Raw genomic sequence first — 13259 nt, 5'->3', positions numbered from 1 at the left:
CAGGTCTCCGCATTTGACAGAAAGCTACTGCAATTACGTTGGTTTAAAGCTTTGATGCGCATAGCATACCTAGTAGTGGGGATGTCTCCCCTGAACAAATTATAGCTTATTCTACTAGAACAGTCACCACCTCTTGAGATTTGCAAGGCAGCTACTTGGTCATCTTTACATACTTTCTCCAAATTCTACTATTTTGACATGTTTGCCTCTTCTGAGGCTGCTTTTAGTAGGAAAGTTCTGCAGGCCACAGTGACTGTTTAGTACTTCTACCTGCCTTAATTGTTTTTTCCTCACTTTTTCATGGTGGTCTCTTGTGGACATCACAGCTTGGTTATAGGATCCCACATGTGAAGGCTTGTGGACCATTTTATGAAAACATTTTTTACTTACTGTACCTAATAATTTAATTTATTTCATGATGGTGAGAGTTCACAAGACCTGCCCTTGTTTTTCCATTACCATTAGTGGCAGTACCATTTTGCACTTCTTTTACCCTGTATTTCCTTTTCTACTTTACTTTCACTTGGCCATATTTATGACTAAGGAATCATAGGAAAATGAAAGGGATTAAAGCTTTGTTTTGGCAGATGTATTGCCTCCTCCTGTAGGACTGGACTTATCTCACGTGTGCTGGCTTGTGGGATCTCACCTTCATGAAAGAAATTAATTTATTAGATATTGATGCTTATTTTTTTACTTCAATTTGGATTTTACTATGTTTCTATTTGCAGATCTAAAAAAAAAAAATTCTGAAAATGTAGTGTTGGTTTAAGGTCTTTAGCTATATCATGTGACAAAGCACAGCTTAGATTGTGGAAGTAGGATCAAGTGGGAAGCTGACATAGGAAAGGCTTATTTTATTTCTTTATCACCTTTTTCCATTAGTGCATATTTCTTATCGTTTTTTTTTTAGTAAATTGCGCAATCTCACACCCAATCTAAAGCAAATATGGGAGTAATTCTGAGCAGTAAGTAATTAGTTGTAAAAATATGTGCTTTTATATACTGCTACATTTTCCTAGATTTAAAGTTACAAATTATTGTCATGGTCAAATACTCTACTTCTCTCATTTCTACCAGTTTATTCAAGCAGGATTTGAAATTCTGTTGGAGAAGTTGAACGTTTCCTTTAGGATCCGTCGTAGTGTATACACTGTGCAAAACTATATTAAATGAATACAGACTGCCAAAGGCCACATTTATGCTTACAGCATGTTCTGACTTTCCAGATCCTTGGTTATGCTCAGACCATTGTCAAATGATGTAGTCAATCTTCTGTTGAACTTTTAGTACATTTTAAATATATTTTTTTATGACAGATTGTAGATTTTGTGTTGGGGCTAATTAACCACTGAAAATGTTTTTATTTCTACATATGTTTTCAGTCTAACTTCCATTTTTTTTAATATGTAATCAATATTTCCTTATTGCATAGTTCTGCAGAATATCTCATGCATATCATATCTTTTTATCTAATTTTTATGTCTTAAAAACTAGTTGCATCATGTTAACTTGTTATACTGTTCATATCAATATTATAACTTTCCAAATTTAGATATAGATTTCCTTCTTAATATAAGGAGAGTCCACAGAATCATTCCTTAAAGGGACACTGAACCCAAATGTTTTCTTTCATGATTCAGATAGAGCATGCAATTTTAAGAAACTTTCTAATTTACTCCTATTATCAAATTTTATTTGTTCTCTTGCTATCTTTATTTGAAAAGCTTTTTTGGTTCAGGACTCTGGACATCACTTTTTCATTGGTGGATGAATTTATCCACCAACCAGCAAGGACAACCCAGGTTGTTCACCAAAAATGGGCCGACATCTAAACTTACATTCTTGCATTTCAAATAAAGATACCAAGAGAATAAAGAAAATTTGATAATAGGAGTAAATTAGAAAGTTGCTTAAAATTTAATGCTCTATCTAAATCACGAAAAAGAAAAAAATTTGGTTCAGTGTCCCTTTAATGTTGGGAAATACTGAACTTGGCCACCAGGAGGAGGCAAAGACACCTTAGCCAAAGGCTTAAATACCTCTCCCACTTCCCCCATCCCCCAGTCATTCTTTGCCTTTCGTCACAGGAGGATGGCAGAGAAGTGTCAGAAGATTTCGGAGTAGTTTCTTAGGGTATCTGCCCTTCGATATGGGACTGGAGTTTTAAGTAGTCAGCTTCTCAGTGAGAGCATTGACGAAAGTTAGTCTGGAGATGCAGGTAGAGTCTTTCTGCAAACCCATCCAGACTGCCTAAGCAATCAGTGTTGACGAGTTTCACTGCCTGCTTGTTTTCTCACTCAAGTTCATGTCAGGAGCGATGCTACAAGACTGTCACACTTGAGAGGCTGTGTTTCTGTTCCACAGCATGGATTCTGGTAAGATCGTTTAAATTTTTACATATGTTGAAAACGCTAGAAGACAGGGTCACAGTGTGGCTCCTTTTATCTTAATAGAATAATGGGTTAATATTTCCTGAGGGGTATTATTGAACAGTGGTGATTAATCAAATGTGATGCTTTGATTTCCATCTAAAGGGGAGGAGAGTCAATTGATTAATTCATTACTATTGGGAATTAAGAACCTGGCCACCAGGAGGAGGCAAAGACACCCCAGCCAAAGGCTTAAATACCTCCCCCACTTCCCTCATCCCCCAGTCATTCTTTGCCTTTCGTCACAGGAAGTGGCAGAGAGGTGCCGAAGATTCAGAGGTCTCTTATGGAGGGTATTACTCTTCGCAATAGGACAGGAGTTTTAAGTAGCCCTATAGGCTTCTCAGTTAGGGCTTGGGTGAAAGTTAGAGTCCGGAGATGCAGGGAGAGTCTCTTTTGCGAAACCATCCCGACTCATATTAACAGCTCCAACAGCAATCAGCGTTGACGAGCTTCGCAGACTGCTTTCTTCTCTCAAGTCCATGTCAGGAGCGCTGCTATGACCTGTCACACTTGAAGGGCCGTGTTCCTGTTCCACGGCATGGATTCTGGTATGATCGTTTCATTTTTTATTACACAGTGTTAACACAGAAGATAGGGTCACAGTGTGGTGCCTTTTATCTTTTCAGAATCATGGGTTAATATTCCTGGTAAGGGGATTATTGAACAGGGGGGGTTTATACATAATATTGTTTATTGTGTCACTGCTGTGTTTGTGTGGGATGAGGCTCTAGCAATGTGTGGCAGGTTTTTTGCTGTTGTTGTTTCCCCCCCCCCCCCCGGGAGTTTTTGTGCAACCTTTTTTGGCGTGCTTTCTCCCTTAGGCAGGGGCGGTCCTGCGAGGCACCCATGTGACCGGGTGGGGGTTTCTTCACTTCCGCTCTGATCTGCGACGGAGGAAAAGAATTGGTTTCTGTAGTCCGGGTCATAGGAGGTGGTGAGTTGCCCTGCCATTGGTGGTTATAAGGGTGCCTTGTTTCTTCCTTTTTGTTCATGCTGAGAAAGATGTTTCAGAACACAGGATATGTTTTTCAGCCGGCAGCAGCCATAGCCGTGGTTGCTGGAGCTGCATCATATTGGTGTGATTCCCTGTGTGAAATGATTGAGGGTAAGCCCTCTTTCGAAGAGGTGAAGGAGAAGATTAAGGCTTTGAAGGTAGCAAATTCTTTCATTTGTGACGCCAATATGTAGATTATCTGCCTGAATGCTAAGTTGTCATGTTTTTCGGTTTTAGCGCGCAGGCCTTGTGGCTAAAATCTTGGTCGGCGGACATGACCTGTAAATTGAGGTTGTTGTCCCTGCCTTTTCAGGGAAAGATTCTGTTCGGTCCAGACCTGGACTCGATCATATTCACGGTTATGGGTGGCAAGGGTGCCTTCCTACCCCAAGATAAGAAAGCTAAATCTAAGGGATCTACTTTTCGTCCCTTTCGTGCGGAAAAGGCCCAGCGCCAGCAGCCGGCCGCGAAAGCAAACCAATCCAAGGTTCCTTGGAAACCTGCTCAGTCTTGAAACAAGTTCAAACAGAACAAGAATCCCGCCAAGACCAAGTCGGCATGAAGGGGCGATCCCCGACAGGTCTACGGACCAAGTAGGGGCCAGGTTATCTCTATTCTCCGAAGCCTGGTTGCAGGATGTTCAGGACCCCTGGGTTCTGGAGGTTGTCTCCCAGGGGTACAGGATAGGGTTCAAGTCCTTTCCACCCAGGGGCAGATTCCTCGTGTCAAACCTGTCATCGAGGCCAGAAAAGAAAGAGGCCTTTCTAGATTGTGTGAGGGATCTTTCCTCTCTATGTGTTATCGTACCAGTACCCCTTGCAGAAAGGGGTCTAGAGTATTATTCAAAGCTGTGGTTCCAAAAAGGAGGGCATTTTCCGCCTGTTTTTGGATCTGAAATGCTTAAACAAATTCTTGTCCGTTCCATCGTTTAAAATGAAAACGATCAGGTCCATTTTGCCCATAGTTCAAGAGGGGCAGTTCATGATCACAATATACTTGAAGGATGCCTAACTTCATGTTCCAATTTACAGGGACCACTTCAAGTTCCTAAGATTTGCATTTCTGAACCAGCACTTCCAGTTTGTGGCCCTTCCTTTCGGTCTGGCGACGGCTCCCGAGAGTCTTCACAAAGGTTTTGGGGGCCCTGCTTGCAGTAGCCAGATCCTGGGGCATTGCGGTGGCACCCTATCTGGACGACATCCTTATCCAGGCGCCGTCCTTTAGTCTGGCAGAGGACCATTCAAGGACTCTGCTCCTATTGCTTCAATCTCATGGTTGGAGGGTAAACTCCGGAAAGAGCTCCCTGGTACCCAGCACCAGGGTGGAGTTTCTGGGCACGAACATAGACTCTGTGTCCATGAAGATTTTTCTCACAGATCAAAGACGCAGGAAACTTGCGTCCACCTGCCTGGCCCTTCGATCCTCAATGAGGCCCACAGTGGCTCAGTGTATGGAGGTGATTGGGCTCATGGCCTCCAGCATAGACGTCATTTTATTTGCCAGGTTTCATCTCAGGCCTCTTCAATTATGCATGTTGAGGCAGTGGAGCAGCGATCATTTAAATCTGTCACAGCTGATATCCATGAATGTGCGGGCTCGGACTTACCTCTCTTGGGGGATCCGCCCGGAACAACTGTCCATGGGGACATCCTTCTTGAGACCGTCCTGGGAGGTGTTGACCACGGACGCGAGACTGGCGGGATGGGGAGCTGTTTGGGGTGCCAGGATGGCACAGGGAAAATGGTCATGGCTGGAATCCCTTTTACCAATAAATATCCTGGAACTTCGAGCGATCTACAATGCTCTAAAGGCGTGCATTCAACTTCATAAGGTTTCAGACGGACAACATTACCTCGGTGGCTTACATCAACCATCAGGGGGGTACGTGTAGCTCCCTCGCGATGAGGGAGGTGTCTCGGATTCTGAAATGGGTGGAGTCCCACAACTGCTCGATTTCGGCGATCCACATTCTGGGTGTGGACAACTGGGAAGCGGACTTCCTCAGCAGGCAAACATTCCATCCGGGGGAATGGTCTCTTCACCCCGAGGTGTTTGCAGAGATCTGTCTCAGATGGGGGACGCCGGAGATAGATCTCATGGTGTCCAGGCTCAATTGCAAACTTCCCTTCTACCTCGTATAGTGGCACGTGTAAAGCAGTAGAGAGCATAAACTATTCTGATTGCTCCTTCGTGGCTGCGGAGAACGTGGTTTGCGGATTTGGTGGGGATGTCATCCTCTCCGCCGTGGAGGTTACCTTGTCGCAGGGATCTGCTGGAACAGGGTCCTTTCCAACATCAAAATCTAGATTCTCTGAGGTTGACTGCGTGGAAATTGAACACTTAGTCCTAGCCAAGAGAGGTTTTTCTGAAGGTGTGATTGACACTCTAGTTTAGGCAAGAAAACCAGTCACTCGGTGCATCTACCATAAGGTGTGGAGGGCTTACTTGTCCTGGTGTGAGAGACATGGATACCCTTGGCACAAGGTGAGGGTTTCCAGAATTCTGTCTTTTCTCCAAGAGGGTTTAGAGAAGGGTCTTGCCTCTAGGTCCTTAAAGGGACAGATTTCTGCGTTATCTGTTTTGTTGCATAGGAGACTCGCTGAGCTCCCTGACATTCAATCCTTTGTTCAGACTCTCAAGACTTTGTTCAGCAGTCTGCTCCCCCATGGAGCTTAAATTTGGTCCTTAAGGTTTCGCAGTAGGTTCCGTTTGAGCCTATGCATTCTCTTGACATTAAGGTTCTGTCCTGGAAGGTTCTCTTCCTGTTGGCTATTGCATCGGCACACAGAGTATCTGAACTAGCTGCCTTGTAATGTGATCCTTCTTATCTGGTGTTTCATGCGGATAAGGCTGTTCTTCGCACTGGCTTGGGGTTTCTCCCCAAGGTGGTGTCCAATCGTAACATCAATCAGGAAATAGTTGTTCCTTCTTTGTGTCCTAACCCTTCTTCTCTGAAGGAGCGGTTACTTCATAATCTAGATGTGGTCTGCGCCCTGAAATTCTATCTTCAGGCTACAAAGAACTTCAGGCAATCTACATCTCTTTTTGTCGTGTATTTTTATGCTGCTTTATGTGTGAGACTTTATTGGGCTCATAGGCTGTTTGTTATTTGGCTGGAACGCAGAGGTTTTTACTTTTACTTTGAGTGCTGCGCAGCTTGTAGCTTGGCCCGCTTTTTCTCATAGCAGGGGCGGTCCTGCCTTGCGCACCATGTGATCGGGAGTGGTCTTGCTTTCATTACTTCTTTACTGGCCGAGCTGTCGGAGAAGATGCTATTTCTCTGTATTGTCTGGGTATAGGAGGTGGTGAGTGCCTCAGCCATTGGGAGTATAAAGGTGCCGTTTTTGAGAAATAAAGATTTATTTTCTGTGTCCTGCTGTTATTAGCTTAAGCTATGGAGGATTCTGATATATTTAAAGGGTACACCCTCTGTTCCAAATGGTAATACCTGTTTATATTGTGAGGAGGCTTTTGTATGCCCGCCCTCTCAGTTATGTTCCACATGCCTTGACAGCGTTATTCGGTCAAAGAAGGTTAACCCTTTTAGTACCACTGAGCCCTCCACCTCTGAGCACTCGTCCTCCCGTGAGGTGCATACCCTACATTCATCTCCTCCTACACACGCAGCTTCCTGTAGCACTCTTAATACTCCATCTGGAGGGGGCCTTTTACCGCCCTATCTGCGGCCCTCAGTGCTTTACCTGGCACTGCTATCATCCGAGGATGAGTTGCACTCTAAGGCTTCAGAGGATGAACTTTCCCGGACAGAGTCTGCTGCCTCTAAGCCTCCTACTGCGGGGGAACCAGCTTTTAGATTTAAGATTGAACACTTACGCTTTCTTCTATAGGAAATCTTGTCTACATTAGAGGTTCCAGAGGCCAAGCTGTCCGATGAACCTTTAATTCTTAAATAGGACAGGGTAGTGCCTTTAACTTTTCCTGTGCCTGTAAAGATGGCGAACATCAGAACGAATGGGACAGAATTGGATCTTCCTTTTTCCTTCGTCTTCCTTTAAAAATTATTCCCGGTCCTGGACTCTCAAATGGAGTTGTGGGGTTCCGTCTCTAAGGTGGATGGCGCTAACTCCACGCTTGTCAAACTCACTACTATCCCGCTTGAGGATAGCTTGTCGTTAAGAGAGCCGATGGATAAAAGATGGAAACTCTTCTACAATTTTTTTTTCAACATACAGGATATTTGTTTCAACCGACAGCGGCGGTTGCTGGAGCAGCTACCTACGGGTGCGACTTCTTATCGGATTTAATCGGGGTGGAGGGTTCCCTTAACGTTATCCAGGAATTAAGGCCTTGAGAATTACTAATTCTTTATGCAGATTATTTGCATAAATGCTAAGGCTTCTGGGAAACATTTTATTTGGTCCAGGCCTGGACTCCATTATCTCGGTTACAGGAGGCAAGGGTGCCTTCCTACCACAAAATATAAAGATCAAGTCTAAGGGACAAGTTTCTAATTTGCGTTCCTATCGTTCTGATTGATCCGGACAGCAGTACTCCGAGCAAACCAAGAGTACTTAGAAGCCGGCTCAGTCCTGGAATAAGTCCAAGCAGAGCAAGAAGCCCGCTGAGACTAAATTGGCGTGAAGGGGTGGCCCCAGATCCGGCTCTGGATCTTGTAGGGGGCAGACTGTCGCTCTTTTCAGACGCTTGGTTCAGGGACGTGCAGGATCTGTGGGTCCTGGAGGTCATAGATCAGGGATACAAGATAGGTTTCAAGTCTCATCCACCCAAGGGCAGAGTTCTCCTCTCAATCCTGTCTTCCAGACCAGAAAAGAGGGAAGCCTTTCTGGGGTGCGTGTGGGATCTGTCCTCCTTAGGGGTCATTGTCCCAGTGCCTATTGCATAAAGAGGTTTGGGATACTATTCAAACCTTTTTGTGGTCCCAAAGAAGGAGACGGTAAGGTCCATCCTTCCCTTAGTTCAGGAAGGACAGTTCATGACCACTATAGATCTGAAGGATGCTTACCTTCACGTTCCAGTCCACAAGGACCACTTCCAGTTCCTAAGGTTTGCGTTCCTGGACCAGCACTTCCAGTTCATTGCACTTCCGTTTGGTCTAGCTACTGCTCCAAGAATTTTTACTAAGGTTCTAGGGGCTCTTCTAGCCGTTGCCAGAACCCGGGGTATAGCAGTAGCTCCCTACTTGGACAATATTCTGGTACAAGCACCATCTTTTCGTTTGGCGGAGGACCATTCGGAGTCTCTCCTCTCTCTTCTTCAATCTCATAGATAGAAGATAAACCTAGAAAAGAGTTCTTATACCAAGCACCATTGTGGAATTCATTGGTACTATAATAGACTCCATAGACATAAAGATATTTCTAACAGACCATAGACGTTGCAAGCTAGCTTCGGCATGTCTTGTCCTCCAGACCTCCTTAAGGCCCTCTGTGGCTCAGTGTATGGAGGTGATTGGTCTCATGGTTTTCAGCATGGACATCATTCCCTTTGCCAGGTTCCTTCTCAGACCGTTGCAACTGTGCATGCTGAGGCAGTGGAACGGCGATCATTAGGATCTGTCTCAACAGATTTCTCTGGACAACCGGTCGAGAGAATCGCTCTCTTGGTGGCTCTGTCCAGATCATCTCGTCCGAGGGACATGCTTCTTAAAGGGACACTGAACCCAATTTTTCTTTTACAAGATATGCCGAGTCAACGGGTTTCATCCTTACTTGTGGGATATTAACCTCCTGCTAACAGGAAGTGGCAAAGAGAACCACAGCAGAGCTGTTACATAGCTCCTCCCCTAATTCCTCCCCCCAGTTATTATCTTTGCCTATGCTAGTAATAGGAAGGGTAAAGTGATAATAGTGATAAAATTATAGTTTTAATTTCTTCAATCAAGATGTTTTTTATTTTAAATGGTACCGGTGAGTACTATTTGACTCAGGGGGGATTTGGAAGAAGATTTCCCCCTGAAATTGATGATCTTATCGGCAGTTACTAAGATCAATTATGGTTTCCACAGATGTGAAGGTAATATGGGAAAAATCTTCAGTGTGGAGAACAGTCTCATGCAGCAAGCAGCATTTGAGGTATGTTTTCAGCCTTTTTATTTCTGAGGACAGTTAATATATCAGAGTAACAGGGTAAGCAGTAGTCCTATATGCAAAAGGGTGTTACTGTACTCCTGGGTGTTTGTTTTCTAATACTTATGCACTCAAAGTCAGCATATAATTAAAACACTGGGACATATTACTAAGTCTTTATTATATTGTTAAACAAAAGGATGGCTTTTATTGTGTTTTTGGGGACCACATGGCAGTTTGAAACCGTTTCTCATGAGGTAGTTTAAATTTCAGTGCAACCTCCATTGTGGGCGGGGCCTAGTTTACACTGAAGGAGACAGCAGACATTTGCTCCGGTTGGGCCCTATCTGTGTTCTGTACTATCAGGATTGGTGTTGATTCATTTGGCAGTGTTCTGGGGGCAGGTAGGCGCCACAGCAGAGCTGTGCGAGATGCAGGGGTCTTATTTAGCAAAGTGTAATTTTTATGCTTAAATGTTCCTCTAAAGTGTAAATTTCTATTCTTGCATTTGGGATGCAATGATTTTTGGCAACTCTGCATTTATATTCATAGTTTTTGAACGTTTATAGGCTACTTAAGTGTGTTTGGAAAAAAAATGTGCGCTTTTATTTCTTAAAGGCGCAGTACCCGTTTTTTACAAAATTATTTTTTTCAATAAATAAAGTGTTTACCAACTGTTGTGGTTATTACTACTTTGTTTAACATGTCTGACATTGAGGAAACTCATTGCTCTGATTTTCAGACTCCTAACCAAGCCCCAAAGTTTTATGTGAATACCTCAGCTACCTTCTCCAGCTTGCTCTTGTTTGTGTAAAGGTTCTTTTCATATGCAAAAGAAGGGGGAGGGGGGGAGTGTCTTATTTTTCCACTTGCAGTGGGCTTTCCAACTACCTTTTCAACAGAGCTAAACTGACAGCTTCTAAGTAAGTTTTTAAACCGTTTTATACTGGATTTTTATATCAGTATCTGTGCATCTTATTCTTTATAGTAGTGTCTATTACATGCAGTTATATGAAAATGAGTGTATACTGTCCCTTTAAGGAGTCTCTGAAAGTAGAGACGCCCCTAGACGATATTTTGGACAGAATTAAAGCTCTCAAATTAGCTAATTCTTTTATCACAGATGCTGCTTTCCAGATTACTAAATTAGCAGCAAAAAATGCAGGCTTTGCCATATTGGCGCGCAGAGTGCTATGGTTAAAATCGTGGTCTGCTGATGTATCGTCAAAGTCTAAACTGTTAACTATTCCTTTCAAGGGTAAGACCCTATTCGGCCCTGAATTGAAGGAAATCATTTCAGACATTACTGGAGGTAAGGGTCACGCCCTACCTCAAGACAAACCCCTTAAGATGGGGTAAACAAAATAGTTTTCGTTCCTTTCGAAATTTCAAAGGAGTACCCTCTGCTTTCCCTTCCTCTACTAAACAGGAAGGAAATTTTGCTCAATCCAAGTCTGTCTGGAGACCTAACCAGACCTGGAATAAGGGTAAACAAGCCAAAAAGCCAGCTGCTGCTACCAAGACAGCATGAAGGGGCAGCCCCCGATCCGGGACCGGATCTAGTAGGGGGCAGACTTTCTCTCTTTGCTCAGGCCTGGGCAAGAGATGTGCAGGATCCCTGGGCATTAGAAATTGTGACCCAGGGGTATCAACTGGAATTCAAAAAATTTCCCCCAAGAGGGAGATTTAATCTTTCACGTTTGTCTGTAGACCAGACAAAAAGAGAGGCGTTCTTACACTGTGTAAAAGACCTCTATACCATGGGAGGAATTTGTCCTGTTCCATAACTGGATCAGGGACAGGGGTTTTTACTCAAACCTTTTCGTGGTTCCCAAAAAAGAGGGAACTTTCAGACCTATTTTAGATTTAAAATGTCTAAACAAATTTCTCAGAGTCCCATCGTTCAAGATGGAGACTATATGAACAATCTTACCAATGATCCAGGAGGGTCAATACATGACCACCGTGGATCTAAAGGATGCGTACCTTCACATTCCTATCCACAAGGATCATCATCAGTTTCTAAGGTTTGCTTTTCTGGACAAGCATTACCAGTCCGTGGCCCTTTCCTTTGGATTGGCCACAGCTCCCAGAATTTTCACAAAAGTGCTAGGGTCCGTTCTAGCGGTTCTCAGGCCGCGGGGCATAGCAGTGGCGCCCTATCTAGACGATATCTTGATTCAGGCATAAAATCGTCATCTGACCAAATTCATAAGATTCCAGTCGGACAATATCACGACTGTAGCATATATCAATCATCAGGGGGGAACAAGGAGTTCTCTTGCAATGATAGAGGTATCAAAGATAATCTGATGGCCAGAGAATCACTCTGGCCATCTATCAGCAATCTATATCCCAGGAGTAGAGAACTGGGAAGCGGATTTTCTAAGTCGTCAGACTTTTCATCCGGTTGAGTGGGAACAATGGGGCACACCGGAATTGGATCTAATGGCATCTCAACAGAATGCCAAACTTCTACGTTACGGGTCCAAGTCAAGGGATCCTCAGGATGTACTGATAGATGCTCTAGCAGTACCTGGCTTATGTGTTTCCTCCTTTTCCTCTCCTACCCCGTGTGATTGCGAGAATCAAACAGGAGAGAGCTTCAGTAATTCTAATAGCGCCTGCGTGGCCACACAGGACTTGGTATGCAGATCTAGTGGACATGTCGTCTCTACCTCCGTGGAAACTACCGTTGAGGCAGGACCTTCTCATTCAAGGTCCATTCAAACATCCAAATCTAACTTCTCTGCAGCTGACTGCCTGGAGATTGAACGCTTGATTTTATCAAAGCGGGGATTCTCTCAGTCGGTCATTGATACTCTGATTCAGGCTCGCAAGCCTGTCACTAGAAAGATTTACCATAAGATATGGCGTAAATATCTTTATTGGTGCGAATCCAAGGGCTACTCATGGAGTAATATTAGGGTTCCTAGGATTTTGTCCTTTCTCCAAGAAGGATTGGAGAAGGGGTTATCTGCTAGTTCTTTAAAAGGACAAATTTCTGCTTTGTCAGTTTTATTACACAAGCGTCTAGCGGATGTCTCAGACGTTCAGTCTTTTTGTCAGGCTTATATCAGAATCAAGCCTGTGTTTAAACCTGTTGCTCCGCCATGGAGTCTGAATTTAGTTCTTAATGTTCTTCAAGGGGTTCCGTTTGAACCCATGCATTCCATAGATATTAAGCTGTTATCTTGGAAAGTGTTGTTTTTAGTTGCTATCTCTTCTGCTCGAAGAGTTTCTGAGCTTTCTGCATTACAATGTGATTCGCCTTATCTTATCTTTCATTCTAATAAGGTGGTTTTGCGTACTAAACCTGGATTTCTTCCTAAGGTTGTTTCAAATAAGAATATTAATCAGGAAATTGTTGTTCCTTCCTTGTGTCCTAATCCTTCTTCTAAGAAGGAACGTCTGTTACATAACTTGGACGTGGTTCGTGCCTTGAAGTTTTACTTACAGGCGACCAAGGATTTCCGTCAAACATCTTTTCTATTCATTGTTTATTCTGGAAAGCGTAGGGGTCAAAAAGCTACGGCTACCTCTCTTTCTTTTTGGCTGAAAAGCATCATCCGCCTGGCATATGAGACAGCTGGACAGCAGCCTCCTGAAAAGATTACGGTTCATTCTACTAGAGCTGTGGCTTCCACATGGGCTTTTAAAAACGATGCTTCTGTTGAACAGATTTGTAAGGCTGCGACTTGGTCCTCCCTTCATACTTTTTCCAAATTTTACAAATTTGATACTTTTGCTTCTTCTGAGGCTATTTTTGGGAGAAAGGTTCTT

At 43.7% G+C, this 13259-nt stretch overlaps 1 protein-coding gene across 1 annotated transcript in view; it reads left to right on the top strand.

The window, feature by feature from the left end:
- ZCCHC14 (zinc finger CCHC-type containing 14) overlaps window positions 1-13259 on the top strand; it is an 817209-nt gene that overhangs the window by 405478 nt on the left and 398472 nt on the right. The gene's annotated exons all lie outside the window — the stretch shown is intronic.

This window comes from Bombina bombina, chromosome 1 (assembly GCF_027579735.1).
Source record: "Bombina bombina isolate aBomBom1 chromosome 1, aBomBom1.pri, whole genome shotgun sequence".
NCBI classification, from domain to species: Eukaryota; Metazoa; Chordata; class Amphibia; order Anura; family Bombinatoridae; genus Bombina; species Bombina bombina.
The sequence above is the reverse complement of the archived record's forward strand: the minus strand, read 5'-3'. Positions and strand labels throughout refer to the sequence as shown.